General features: G+C 47.6%; 1 protein-coding gene across 3 annotated transcripts in view; it reads left to right on the top strand.

The window, feature by feature from the left end:
• The window catches only part of LOC106751133, a 92968-nt gene that overhangs the window by 58939 nt on the left and 21288 nt on the right, over nucleotides 1–12741 (top strand). The window lies entirely within an intron of this gene.

The raw sequence follows: 12741 nt of genomic DNA, 5'->3' as shown, positions 1-12741 counted from the left end.
GGGGGGGGGGGGGGAGGGAAGTATGATCCTTTAGACTTCCGAGTAATTTTAACGTAGGATTTCTCTGAATGTACAGAGTGACAGACAACGATTCGATTGTTCAAAACCACAATCCTCACCTCACGCTTACGTTTCCCGTTATGCTTCCCGCGAGAGAATCCGTAATACGCGTAACTGCGTGTACCTGTGGCGAGTTGCACGTGCAGCGACGGACGGCGAGATTTACCGCTGGACAAGAGCACGATAAGGTCGAGAGTGCCTCACGATGGATTTATTTCCGGACGTGTTGTCTCGCGGATGATACTTCAATTACGTTCTGTCGTATTTATACGCGGCCTCTGTAATTACTACCGATCGATCGACCCCCCGCGTAGCGTCGTCACGGGTCGCGGATCGCGGTAACGATTGCATTTCAATTAGCGGATTAATCGGCTCGCTAAGAATCCCCTCGATGATCCTCCTAGTGAATTCCCGGGCCGCCGAACTCTCGGACTCCTCAATTAACGTACCTCTTAATTGACGTAAAGGGAAAGCAGGAAGACTGACATAGGTGTGGGCATATCTCCCGTGTATCTCGGCTGTAAAGTATTCAACTCCGCCGGACGGTACACGAACTTTGCCTACCGTGTGCACCAGGTAGGGCCGAAGTTTTTGTTTGCGAGCGCGTCCGGTTCCGTCACTGGCGTCGTTTGATCTTTCGTTGGGTTGAAACTTCGGAATTCGACGAACGTAAGTGGATTTCGCGATTTTCTCGGCCGAGAATCTCCCTCATCCTTTGCCGAGGACATCGTGACACGACGGTGACACCTGACGTTGTCCGCTGTGATTCATGGCGACGCGGCTTTAGCCGACGCTATTGTTTCTCCGAGAAGAGATTGAATCTCGAGCAGGAAGAAGGGGACCTCGGAAGTGACCCCGCGGGGATTGACCGGAAGATTGACGAGCGTAGCGCGTGAGTCTCGTCGTGACACGAGAAAGCGAGGTGACCGTACCTTCGCCGTCGGCTTTTGCGAAACTGGTCGGTCTCATTAACGAGGCGACCGCACGACCGTCAATAATTGCGTCTGTCGTCGTCGACGAATCTCTCCCCGAGAGCCATCAAATCTCCATTATCGAATATTAACCGCGCCGCGTGCAATCCGTTCATTGTTCGTCGCCTGCTATTAAACGGCCGTGAATTTCGTGTTCCGCTGACTTGTGTCAGTAAATTTCCAGCTTAAGTACCGCGATGGCGCCATTCGATCGTTTATGAGCGCGATATTATATCGCTTCTCCCGTGGCGCAGCGCTAATTAAGGTTTCTCGCGAGATAAATGGCGTGTTCTCTGTTTTCCTCCGGGAAATTCGAGGCGCGCGCACCATAAAAGCGAAACCGCGGTCGTGAGACTCTATCGCGGGAACGTAAAAACGATAAAAAATTAGTTTTATAATTAAAGACTCATATTCTCATATATAAAAAAGAATATGTAATCTTATGTGAAGGTAAAACTTGCTCTCACATACATGAAGAAATTCCATTAAATGATTGTTGAGATAGTTATTAAGATAATTTGTTAAAATAATTCAACTAAAAATATCATATTTCTGTTATTCGGGGATCATTTTTATGAATGTGGAGGACAAAATTTTGGATAGAAATATTGCACAAATTTAACGTAAATATTCGTTGGTCGACGAAACGCGAAGATACTCTTGCTTAACATGCAAGCGTTGTTAGTTAAAAGATGTTCTTTCTTATTTAACTATTTTACTAAATTCCATAAAGTTCGATCTTGTTTAACTTGGAAAGTGGAGCGGACAAATATTAATATCATTAAAAATTTACGTCGTTCGTGAATACGAATAACATAGTTATATCCGAGTTATATCCATAGTATATCCGAGTTGATGTATTAAGAATAAATGCGCGCCCCACCCGATGTTCCCGACAATCTTCCATTCCGAGATAGGAAACTCGAGAATCCAAGTTGGCACTTCGTCCGATTTCAAGCGCCCCAATTTCGAAATTGCAATCAGAGAGCTCCGGTCGAAGCCATTAATTTCCGCCGCGCGTTTCAACGTCGGAGGCCAATGTTTACACGTGGAATCGGATAATCCGGAAGCACCATGTGTTCACGACGGTTTTATGGTTTACGTAGAAATATGAAGAATTAAGTTAACCTTCTCAATACGGAACCAATCGGCACTTTAACTTCAACTTTAACCTTATTACGAACAGAAGACGAAGCATTGGAGCTGCCATGGCCATTTGATCTGCGATAAACTCGAGCGGCCAATCCAATTGCACGAACAGTTAGATAATATTTCAGTGTACACACTACAAGTTTTTCGCCGGAATCTTCATCAAACTCATTTCACCCTACAACCTGCTTGAAAACCCTCGATCGCGTGCGAGAAATTACGCCACGTTTGTTTTCGTTCGTTAAAGCGCGCATCGACGACGCGAGCGTCGAGATTCGCGAGCGTAATTTCGCGCCGCAAATTTCGACGCCGCTGATCGAATCCGGCCGACACGTGGCCGCGAGTTCATCCATAATGCAACAGCTCGCAAATGTCACGAGCCCCCATCGGCCGTTCGCCGGTAACACGGAAGGACGCTCCAGAAATAAGAATCGCGCGGTGTTTCGCGAATCTTTCAATCCGCCGTCTAGACGGATCCGTGCTGCCTCTCGTTTCCTCGGTTATCAAAATACCGGGAAGGGGACCGCATTTCCTTTTATGATTTCCCCACTTCCACATCGTCGCGCGATCTCACTGTCGTTCGAGCCGGTGTTCGAGGCCGGTAGATCCAACGACTTCGTTTCGTTGAGGTATCGATACATCGCCAAGTGTATTCAGAGTCGACGCGCTCATCTTACGCGCCGTACGAACCGCGCACACCCGCGTGCATGCCCGTGAGAATCCCCAACGCGGGCCCGAGAAATAGCGATTCTCACGAGCCCGACAATCCGGGATGCCTCGCGTGATTTCGTAGTTCTCGGCACGCATGCCGAGATCGCACGCGGCTTTCACCCTCGGGGGCGAAAAAGTTTCGCCGGCCAGACGTCCTAAGTGATTTCGAGCGCGCCCACTTACGCCCAATCGATTCTCGGGGGGACGGGTAGGCGCGCGCGCGCTCTCGGGCTTCCTCAAATATGGAAGTTGTATATGTTCCAAATGATGAGGAAAATTATTTGATTACGAACGAATAGAAGAGAGGCGCGCGGGGGATGAGACGCGAGATTTCAAATCGGATAACAAATATCGGAGATACGTGATGTTCCGGGAGAATCTGTGTCTGCTATTCTCGAAATTTCTTCGAGCGGAATCTCACTCAAAACAGACGAAACGCGGGCAGTGTTTCCATTCGAAGCGACGGTGCAAATACTGCCGTTCGAAATCGCATGAGTGAACGTTTCGCTCAAACTCAGAGTGGATTCTGTCTCCGCGCGAATCTTTCCATCGATTAGAGCGAATCTCGCCCCGCGACGGTGGATTTTACCAGATTCGCTCTTTAGTTTCGAGTAAAATTATTCAGTCGACGATTCAGACGCGGGGAGTTTCACCTTTATACGAGTCGATTTCGTATCGTTGGGAGAGACGTCTAACGGTGCCCGTTGATTTCGCGAGCGATTTTCTTACAACGCGGCAAACAGTGCGGGCATGTCGATCGACGCACGAAACGAATAATTTAGCCGATAGAAACCGGCGATTACACACTGATAACAATCGTGTCCGCGTAAGAACCCGCGAGAGTTGTATCAACATCAACCGTTAGGCGGTAATTACCACATCGCCTTTTTTTCTCTCTCTCTCTCTCTTTCTCTTTCGCGCACCGCGATCTCGTGAATGAAATTAGCAAATTGCCGCCGATGCATAATCTATTTAGGCGTGTTGATTTTTTACTCGACTTACGGTAAACTCTGGCTCTCTCGATACTTTGTGCGTGAGGCGAGTTGCAAATAGACGTGCGCGCGATGTGCAGCAAGCTGCTGCGTCGAGCTGTTGGACACGCGTAATCTCATCGTCTCGGCGCGGATAAGCCTGATGGTGGAAGCAGTCCGGCAGCATAGAATAATCCGAGATAACGACGATAAGACCGGCTGATGAGGATCGGACGGGAAATGTGAAGAATCGTGTCTATCGAGAATATCACCGGACGAATTAAGCAGCCGCGATATAAATCGCGCGACACGATATTTAGCGTGCACGGTGAACGGCGACTCGTGGAAAAATTACGCGCGCGTGTTACGCGAGCGTATCGCGAGTGTGTCGGAAGTCTCGCGCTTCCAGGATTGGGAATTGTCCCCCTCTTGAAGTATTAATAATTGTCGTGAATAAGAAATAAGCGAAACACCGTTGATTTGGTATTCTTTTCAAGCAAAACTACCGCGGTCCCCCTCTATTCTCGATATCCCGATCTGTAACTTTTTACAATCTCCCAGGAAAACAATGGATCATTCGTAAAAGGAAGAAAAAGTACGGCATGACTTTGCATTCCTTTCCGGACGCGGTTAATTTCCATCATTACGCAATCGGTTTCTCCGGTCCGCGCGCGCTCACGAGCGTCGGATACTCGGGAAAGGTGATTTGACGGCCGGTAATCGTCCGTTCCATTTGGCTGAAATAAAATGGACGGGTCGTTTCGAGGTTGCGGCGTGCCTGCTCGCGAGTCGACTTCGAGGAAAGCGGTAATAACCTACCTCAAAAAAAAAAAGGACGAAGAAGAAGAAGAAAGGAAGAAAAGAAAAGAAACCGATCGAATCGCGTGTTGGGGCGCGACGCGCGACCTGAAATTGGCCTCCGGCACGTGATGAGCCCCGTGAGAGATAGCTAACTGTATCCTCGCGCCTCGGAGGATTACTCACGCCTCCTCGACTTTCCTCCGGAGCCTCCGTGGCGCTCTCTTATACGCGCAATAATTGTTCCACCGCGCCGGCAATTAGCGCGAACCGCGCGCACCTCGTTCGGCCGATTGTTCTGTACCGGTCCGCCGTGGAAGCCGCACACTTCGGCAACTTACACCGTGCGACCTTCTATGAAGACGTTTCGCGAGAACGCTCGGCGGCGAGAAGACACGAGCGTTCGCGCGAGAAAAGACCCGCTTCGCACGCACGCACACACAGCGATCGTTACCGCAGAGATCCCTCCGGTATTACACATCTGCAACTTGAGAAATCTAATTAACGTGCTACCGACGTTCACTCGACTGCGGTCGACGCGGATCAAACGTCCCGTGGAAGGATGCTGAAGTTTTACGATGAGTGGTACGCCCGAGCTGCTTCCGATAGGCGGCTGTGTGTACGATTGCAATTTCGAGGGGAAAGTCCGGGTCGCGTGTAATCCGGAGATTGTTTACGCGCATACACGTAGCTCGCTGTTAAATCTCTCTCTCTCGACGCGTCGCGCGACTGGAAACGAACGGGATTCCGCGTCGCTTCCCACGAGGCGATAGGCGTCTTTCTCTCTGTCTTTCTCTCTCTCTCTCTCTCTTCCTGAACATCGATATTCCGCGTCTACCTCGCCCGCTCTCGCCTCGTCTCAGGACTTTAATTGATACATCAGGGCAGAGTACTCCACAACCGGGTCATTCTTGGCGTTATAGCGTTCGTGTATTGCATGGCTAGGCTATATCGGTATGAGAATCGCGTCTCCATGCGCGTAATAGGTGGTCTCCTTTCTTTCTTATCCGCCTCTCTCTCTCTCTCTCTCTCTCGCTTGCGCGCGAAACGGGATCCAGCGCACGTAGATCCTAGAGCGTGCAAACGTCGATATTTATGAATGCCGGTCGATTGCTCGTGCCGCGATTCCGCTATCGATAATCATACCGGCATGCCGCACGTACATATGTACGTACACACTTGCCAATTAGCGGGGCGAGCGAGACCCCCGATTATCCGCACGAACGGCGTCGTTCCTTGTTGTCGCCGTCGCGCTTCGGAGAACGAATTTCCTTCCGTCCCGGGAAAAAATGGAGCACTCGCGCCGGAGCGACTCGCCTCCGGGCTCTCTTCGCGTTTCTCGCGAGCGTTTCTCCGAGTTTTACCGTTTCCCCGAGTTACCTCGGAAGAGCCGCAACAGCGTAACCGTCGTGAATAAATGTTAGTTCCGGGCGTAGCGCGCCGTGCCGAATGCGTGTAATTCTTCCCGGTGACGTTTTCGCGATGGGGGAAAGAAACTGCCGCGCTTTAACGTAAATGGCGCTTCAGGGTGGATAATTTCGAGGTTTCTCGAACGCGATGCGCCTCTTCGATTGTCCCCTGCATTGCGCTCGGCCAGTGGTAGCCCGCGGGTAGCATTAAGGGATAGCTGCGGGGCGGCAGTAAGAGAAGAGGGAGTCAAAGGGGGAGTGGAAGGGAAAGAGGAGACTCGTCTTCTTCGCTCCTCTTCTCTCGCAAGCAATTAAGAAAGGCTCCGGGAAAAAGGGATAAAAGGCCCGGGATGTAAAACGAAAGCGAGGACGACAGAGACACGGGAAGGTTGGTGTTCTTCGTGGGAGAGACGCATGGGACATGCGCGTACGTACGCGCGTCAGTGCGTATCGCACGAATACTCGCGTACGTGCGCGCTCACGCACGCACGACCACTTCGACGGTACGTGAAATATAACCGAGATTTTTCTCCCGGCTACATGAGGCTTCTCTCCCGCCTCTCTCTCTCTCTCTCTCATTCTCTTTTCCCCTCTTTCTCCCGTCTCTCGTCGCGTCTTCCTCTTCCTCTTATCCGCCTCTCGGTACTACAACGAGCACTCTCTCGCGAACGCGCGCGTAAATACGCCATCGACTTTAACGTATTGAACGCCTCTTGCCTTTTAAACGCGGGAAGGTGTAATATTTTCTCGTTTTTTTTTTCGTAATAATTTCCACTCCGACGAATCATGAGAGACGCTACGAAAAATAATGAGAGTCGGGTTCGATCGACGCTCGCGAAGATTGAATGGCTTTGAGCGGAAATCTTTCAAGTCGCGCGCGAGGAAAACCCCGCGAAAGAGAACTGCCAATTTATGTTTACTCGAAACCCCGGAAGTGGCACGACCGAGTAATATTCATTTTTTCATGAGGGGAGAATTATATAAAGAGTGAAAGTTAAGAAATGTATAAAATGAAAAAGAAGTCGTTGAAGTGCTCGAGATTCGCCTTCGCCTTTTGAAATACGATGAAGCGGGAACGATCGGAACGGTCAGCATGAATTAAGGTCGATCCTCGTTAGATCCGCCTAGATGATCGGCAGACGAGTTGCGTCCTACGTTGAAAACTTTTTCATTGGGATAATAGAAAGAAAAGAATGGCATTGTAAGCTAAAGAAGGGATTTTATTTCGTAACTGTCTCTTTAATTAAGTGAAATATGTAAGGACCTAATATTATTATACATTTGAACGAGAAAAAGGGAAGGAGATAGACGCATATTGCATCCGAGAATTTCATATATCTCTGCGTCGGATTAATTTACCATTTACCATTGAAGAGTACCCGAAACTGAAAGATATGTTTGGTTAATTTAATATTAGACTTTTATATTTTGACAGCCAAAGCCTTAGTGCATAACGCGAAATATCTTTCTTTTCTATCCGCGTTAACGCGCATCCCTCGTGAAACATTCATACGAATTCATCGTTATTAATTCACATGTAATTATACGCATACTTATATTCCATTACGTTTCCCATATCACCGCAAACTCCGCTCGCCTTCCGTTCACGCTGGCAACGCGCACTTTCCGGTATTTTCGCCCGCTCGTTCGCGCCGCTTCGAAAGAGAAACGAAGTGTGTGTGTGTGTGTGTATACGCGCCTATCCGCCCACGTCTTCCCTTCCTGTTCCTACGGTTTTTCCTGCTCCTTTCCCTTTTTATTTATTCCGCTGGGCGGACGCCCTCGAAGGCGTCGGCAAACGACCGCGAAACTGCCTTCCATCGGCGGCCCGGAGAACGAACAGCGAGTGCAGACTACCGACGCGCACGAGCGACGCGATCGAGGCAAACGATTCGCTCGTAAACGCGCGAATCCGCCCGGACCTGTCCGCGATAACGTATACGACGATATTACGTGTATAAATAAAATCCATATATTGAACGTGCGCGCACGCACAGCCGATGTGAAAACCATCGATGCGAGAGACGGGCGATCGTTTCACGGAGACTTTAGGAGATCGGAGAATTGAAAAGCCGGCTTCACACGAGACGTGAAATATATGGCGTTTTCGATTTGCTGACTCGACCCGGCTCAGGGTTATACATAGTATATGTATGTACCATGATGTATATTCAATTCATGTGTATAAAGTGTATATGCAGTGCACATACAGGATTATTTGCACTTCACGGAACGTATACGTATGTACAGGAAATATCCAATGTTACGGATATTATATTCAATAATTCATTTACAAATTAAGGTATTATTGCGTTCGAATATGTATTTACGCTACAAGCTGTGCTAAAATACATAAATTGATAAAGAATTTACTTCGAGAGGCTGAAAACTGATAATCACGTTCACTTGATTCTAACGTTTTTTTTTTTTTGGTATATGTTATATCGGGTGGATATGCATATTTCATCGATCGCACGCTACTGTCGTATGCATAAAAGGAACGACGTCTGCATAAATAAAATCGCGCGATTTTGCCTTTGAATATATTTGACTTCTGCACTTTGCAGCGGTAATTTCGCTCGCTGATAACCGTGAGCTGAAATGGAGAATGAATTTTTTTTCCACCGAGCCCGGGGCTCTCACTGTAGCTCGCATGAGAAATTCCGGGCTTCCGGAAGTAAAACGACGAACATTTATGCATGCTCGTATCTGATACAAAGAGCACTTTGAGATACAAGTGGCATTTGGAAAAAAGGACACCCTCACTCGAAGCTCCGTAAAATTTGAGGACTCTAAGTGCTATCATCTTACTAAGTGCAATGCCGCCGCCGGTGCAGCGGCGACTACGTTGCGACGCTTGTTCTCTTCTCCCCCCTCCCCTCCGCCCCTCCTTCTGCCAGCTCCTTAACGCGAGTAAGTACGTGCTTTTATTTGCTCGCGAATGCAATTACTCGTCGCGAAAAGTAGCGCCTAATGGCGCAACCTGCGGAAGGCCGATTTTTCTTTCGGCTCTTTTTTATGAATTTTATGATTTCGTCTCTTTTTCGATGGAATCATGGCGGTAGTCACGTGGTCAACATCGCGGGTGCATAGCGGCCCAATTTATAACTAAAAATCACGACGTACGTGTCCGACGAAATGACGCGTTAATTAACGACGCTTCTCGCATTACGACACGATTAAAAGAAACCGGCCAATTAAGTATGAACGCAGCATGTATTCAGTGCGCGCGATTTTTGCTTTCTTTTTTAACAATTATCAAGCGGAGTGGTTGCTAATAATTCCGATAATTATTATCCGTGTATTCACTTTCCCATTTTTATTTTCATTTGGCGAATAACGACGTCAAATTCTCACGAAGTGACACGTCACTTCGTCCAACGCTCCGGTCGGAAGTTTAAACGTCTCATTCGCGACGTTTAATGAAACGTCGAGTTCGAAGTTTCAAATTTTTATCTACGCCGCGCACACGCTCGAATTTATGTATGCGACGCGAACATCACATCGCCGACAGTGACGAATAGCAAGAGATTAACCATCGCGACGTCCAAACTTCGCTCGTAAATCTTGACGCCCCCCTCCAGTTATTAGAAAACGCGATCTGTCACACGCGATGAATACGAACGTCCTATTCCGTTGTTTCAATCGAAACGTCGAAACCCGATCGTGAGAAGCAGCGAAATCTGACGATTCGGCGGCGCTTCTCGACGGTGCCTCTGCGGATTCGGAAAAAATCACAAATACAGTATCAAAATATTTTATGGAAAATATGAGTTAAGTGAAATATTTTACTCATCTCAAACGCTAAATGTACCTTATGAACTTTATCAAAAGTTATCAAAAATTTGTTATTCCTGCGCTTTTTTTTTCTAAATTATCATTTTACAGTTAGTCCAAAATACTAAATAATTTACTGTAATATGCTGAGTAAGTTATTGTCAGATTGGATGGGTTATTTTCATCTCTAGTCGAAAGTGTAAGAATCTGAACGGATGCCTCTCGTTCGCCAAAAAAAAAAAAAAGAACCGGCTCGAGCACTGTATCGAACCAACGCGCGCGAATTTCCGACGATTTAAAAGCTGACGAATCTGGTGCGTTTAGCGGGCGAATAAAAAGTCGGCGATGGTCGAGCTGACTCCGACGCTTTTCAATTAGACTAGCCTGTCGTACCGGAGAATCGAATAGTCTCCGCAAGGAAAGGTCGGCGGGGGTCAGCCAGTTAACTCGCAGCGCGCGGTTCTGCACGACCGTCGTCGTAAAACCGGCGCGTACGATGCAGAACCGGCGAGTTAATAATGCCATAGGTGGAGGAAGCATAAAGCTCTGTCGTGCGGCGCGCGGAAAGCTCCGGAGGGCGACGATAAAGCACGGCGACATACGCGTCGATTGATGTTCCTTCGACTGTAACACGGAGCCAATATGAGAGACATATCGAGATATACGTCCCGTCGAATCTCTTTCTTTTCCCTTCGGTGAACCATCATTTTCGTGAGAATCAACGTCTTCGCGACTTCAAAAGGTGGAGGCCGGTTGTTTCCGGTGAGAACAGAGAGAAAGATATTTGTGTTCTCTCGCGAAGACGATCCTTTTTTTTTTTTTAATCTTTTCCTATCTTCTTTACAAAGATAACAGCATCACGATTGATATATTAATAGAATAAATTTTAATCATTATTGTGATATATTGTTTATAATAATATGATCGTAACGAATAACGAAATGTAAAGTACGGAAACGTAATATTTGGGAATAATTATACCGGTCTGTTTTGCATATCTCTTGGGAGATTTATGTACATAATTTTCGCACGGCAAGAGTGATTTTCTTGTGATTTTAAGCTTGGTTCTAAGGATTGAACGGAGATTAAAGAGCAAGTCTGCGAAACTTGAAGGCCGCGTTATTGACTGAGTTCGGTAAGAACAGAAACATGCGGAGGAATTAACGTCAGATAAGGCATACGAGAGCCTTCGTAGGTGAGCTACGGTTCGCTTCGGCTCATCTTCGCGGCTGTTTCCCTCAAACATTTTTTACGTAATCATAACCGCCGCGTCGGAGGCGTTTGCAATGACCGCAAAACTGCTTCCCATCGGCGCGCGCGGCGAGATTCGCGACTGGCCGAGTATGATTGCGCTTTGTTCGCAATCTTGATCTCGCCCATGTAAGAAAGGCGTCGTGCCATCTCTTGAGCGGGGAGAACGAAGATGATCTCGATAAAACGATCGCGTCTCCGCCATAAAGGCGCGAAAAATATGGGAGTGTTCCACGCATATTCTCGTCGCACACGGTCCACATTGTCGCGCAAATTGCGTTTGACAGGGGAAAAGAGATGATGATTACCAGCGGTAATATAAACTTGATATTTGCACGCTCTCGACACGTGTGTCGCTTTTTCAAAATTCATCGCTCTCCACTGATTACCTGCTTATCATTTAAACAATTTCATTATACATTCTGATAGACGGTACGTTCACTACATTAATTTGTCTCGTTGAAAATGGATTTATGCTGGCAAATTAATTGTTATTTCATCTTGTTATTATTGCACTTTGCGCGCACATGTTATACATACAAACGCATTAATTTGTTAAATCGATAACAGCGAGCGTTTCCAGAGGGTTCCTTCCGTCAAATACATCGCAAATATTCCATTTCATTATGGAGTAGGTATCTCCGTAACTAACTTGGTTGTGTCTCGAATTGGGTCAGCTGGATATAACTTTCATCTACTTGTTTATCGGTCTCTTTATCAAGATTTATTTTAACAAAAAAGTTACAAGTTAGTTTACAGTATTACCAACCTCTAATTAAAGGAGATATTTCGACGTATCTAACGGAACGCATTCAGAGTCGGCGCGCGGAGATCGAGTTCTGATCGCATGCGGCCGCGAATATTGTCACTGTACGCGCGTGTATCGATTTCACCGCGACATATTTCAAACCGCGCGTTTGCGCCCAACAAGAAGAGAGGCGTCTCGGGGGCATCCTCGATTTCTCAAGCCCGACGCGCTGATGAACAGCGCGCCAGGTAATTATTACCGGTCCGCGCGCCGGCCGTCTCACCGGCGTTCCCGCCGTTAACGTTGAAATCCCATCGCGCCTCTAGAAAACGTTACAGCCGCCGCCACCACGAGTATTAGCTTACTTACCCTGACGACGGCGACGAGGACTCATGGAAGGTCGCGGTCCGCGAATATCCTTCTTTTTATTACGGGGATCAGCGCGGTGAGCCTCTTCACAATGGTGAGGTGCGGTGAAATATCGGTGAATGCGGAGTGTACGTAAAACCCCGAGAATCTCGTATCAAATATCGCGTGTTGCGTGGCTTGGGAGCGGGAACTTAACTCCGGGGAGACCGGAGTTTTCCACATTGCCCGCATGCAACGTCCCAAGGACGCTTTTTCTGCGTATCATCGTGAACGTAGCGATAAAAAGCTAAATTCGGGGGTGGAGAAGCGCTGCAAGTTATTTTCGCTTTTCGCGTCGCCCTTTGTGCATATACGCGCGCTCCCAAGCCGAAATATCGCGGTGTACCTTGATATATTGCGATTGGTCGCTTGCTGGTGTTCTCTTCATGTTGAAGAAACTTGAAAAAGAAAAAGAAGAGCGTTCGTTCAAGAATCATCTAATACCCGATTATCTCGATATTTCACTTGCGTTTAATCCGTATTTTTAA

Source organism: Dinoponera quadriceps, unplaced genomic scaffold (assembly GCF_001313825.1).
Source record: "Dinoponera quadriceps isolate SergipeBrazil2010 unplaced genomic scaffold, ASM131382v1 scaffold6118, whole genome shotgun sequence".
NCBI classification, from domain to species: Eukaryota; Metazoa; Arthropoda; class Insecta; order Hymenoptera; family Formicidae; genus Dinoponera; species Dinoponera quadriceps.
This window is presented reverse-complemented; position numbering and strand designations above follow the sequence as displayed.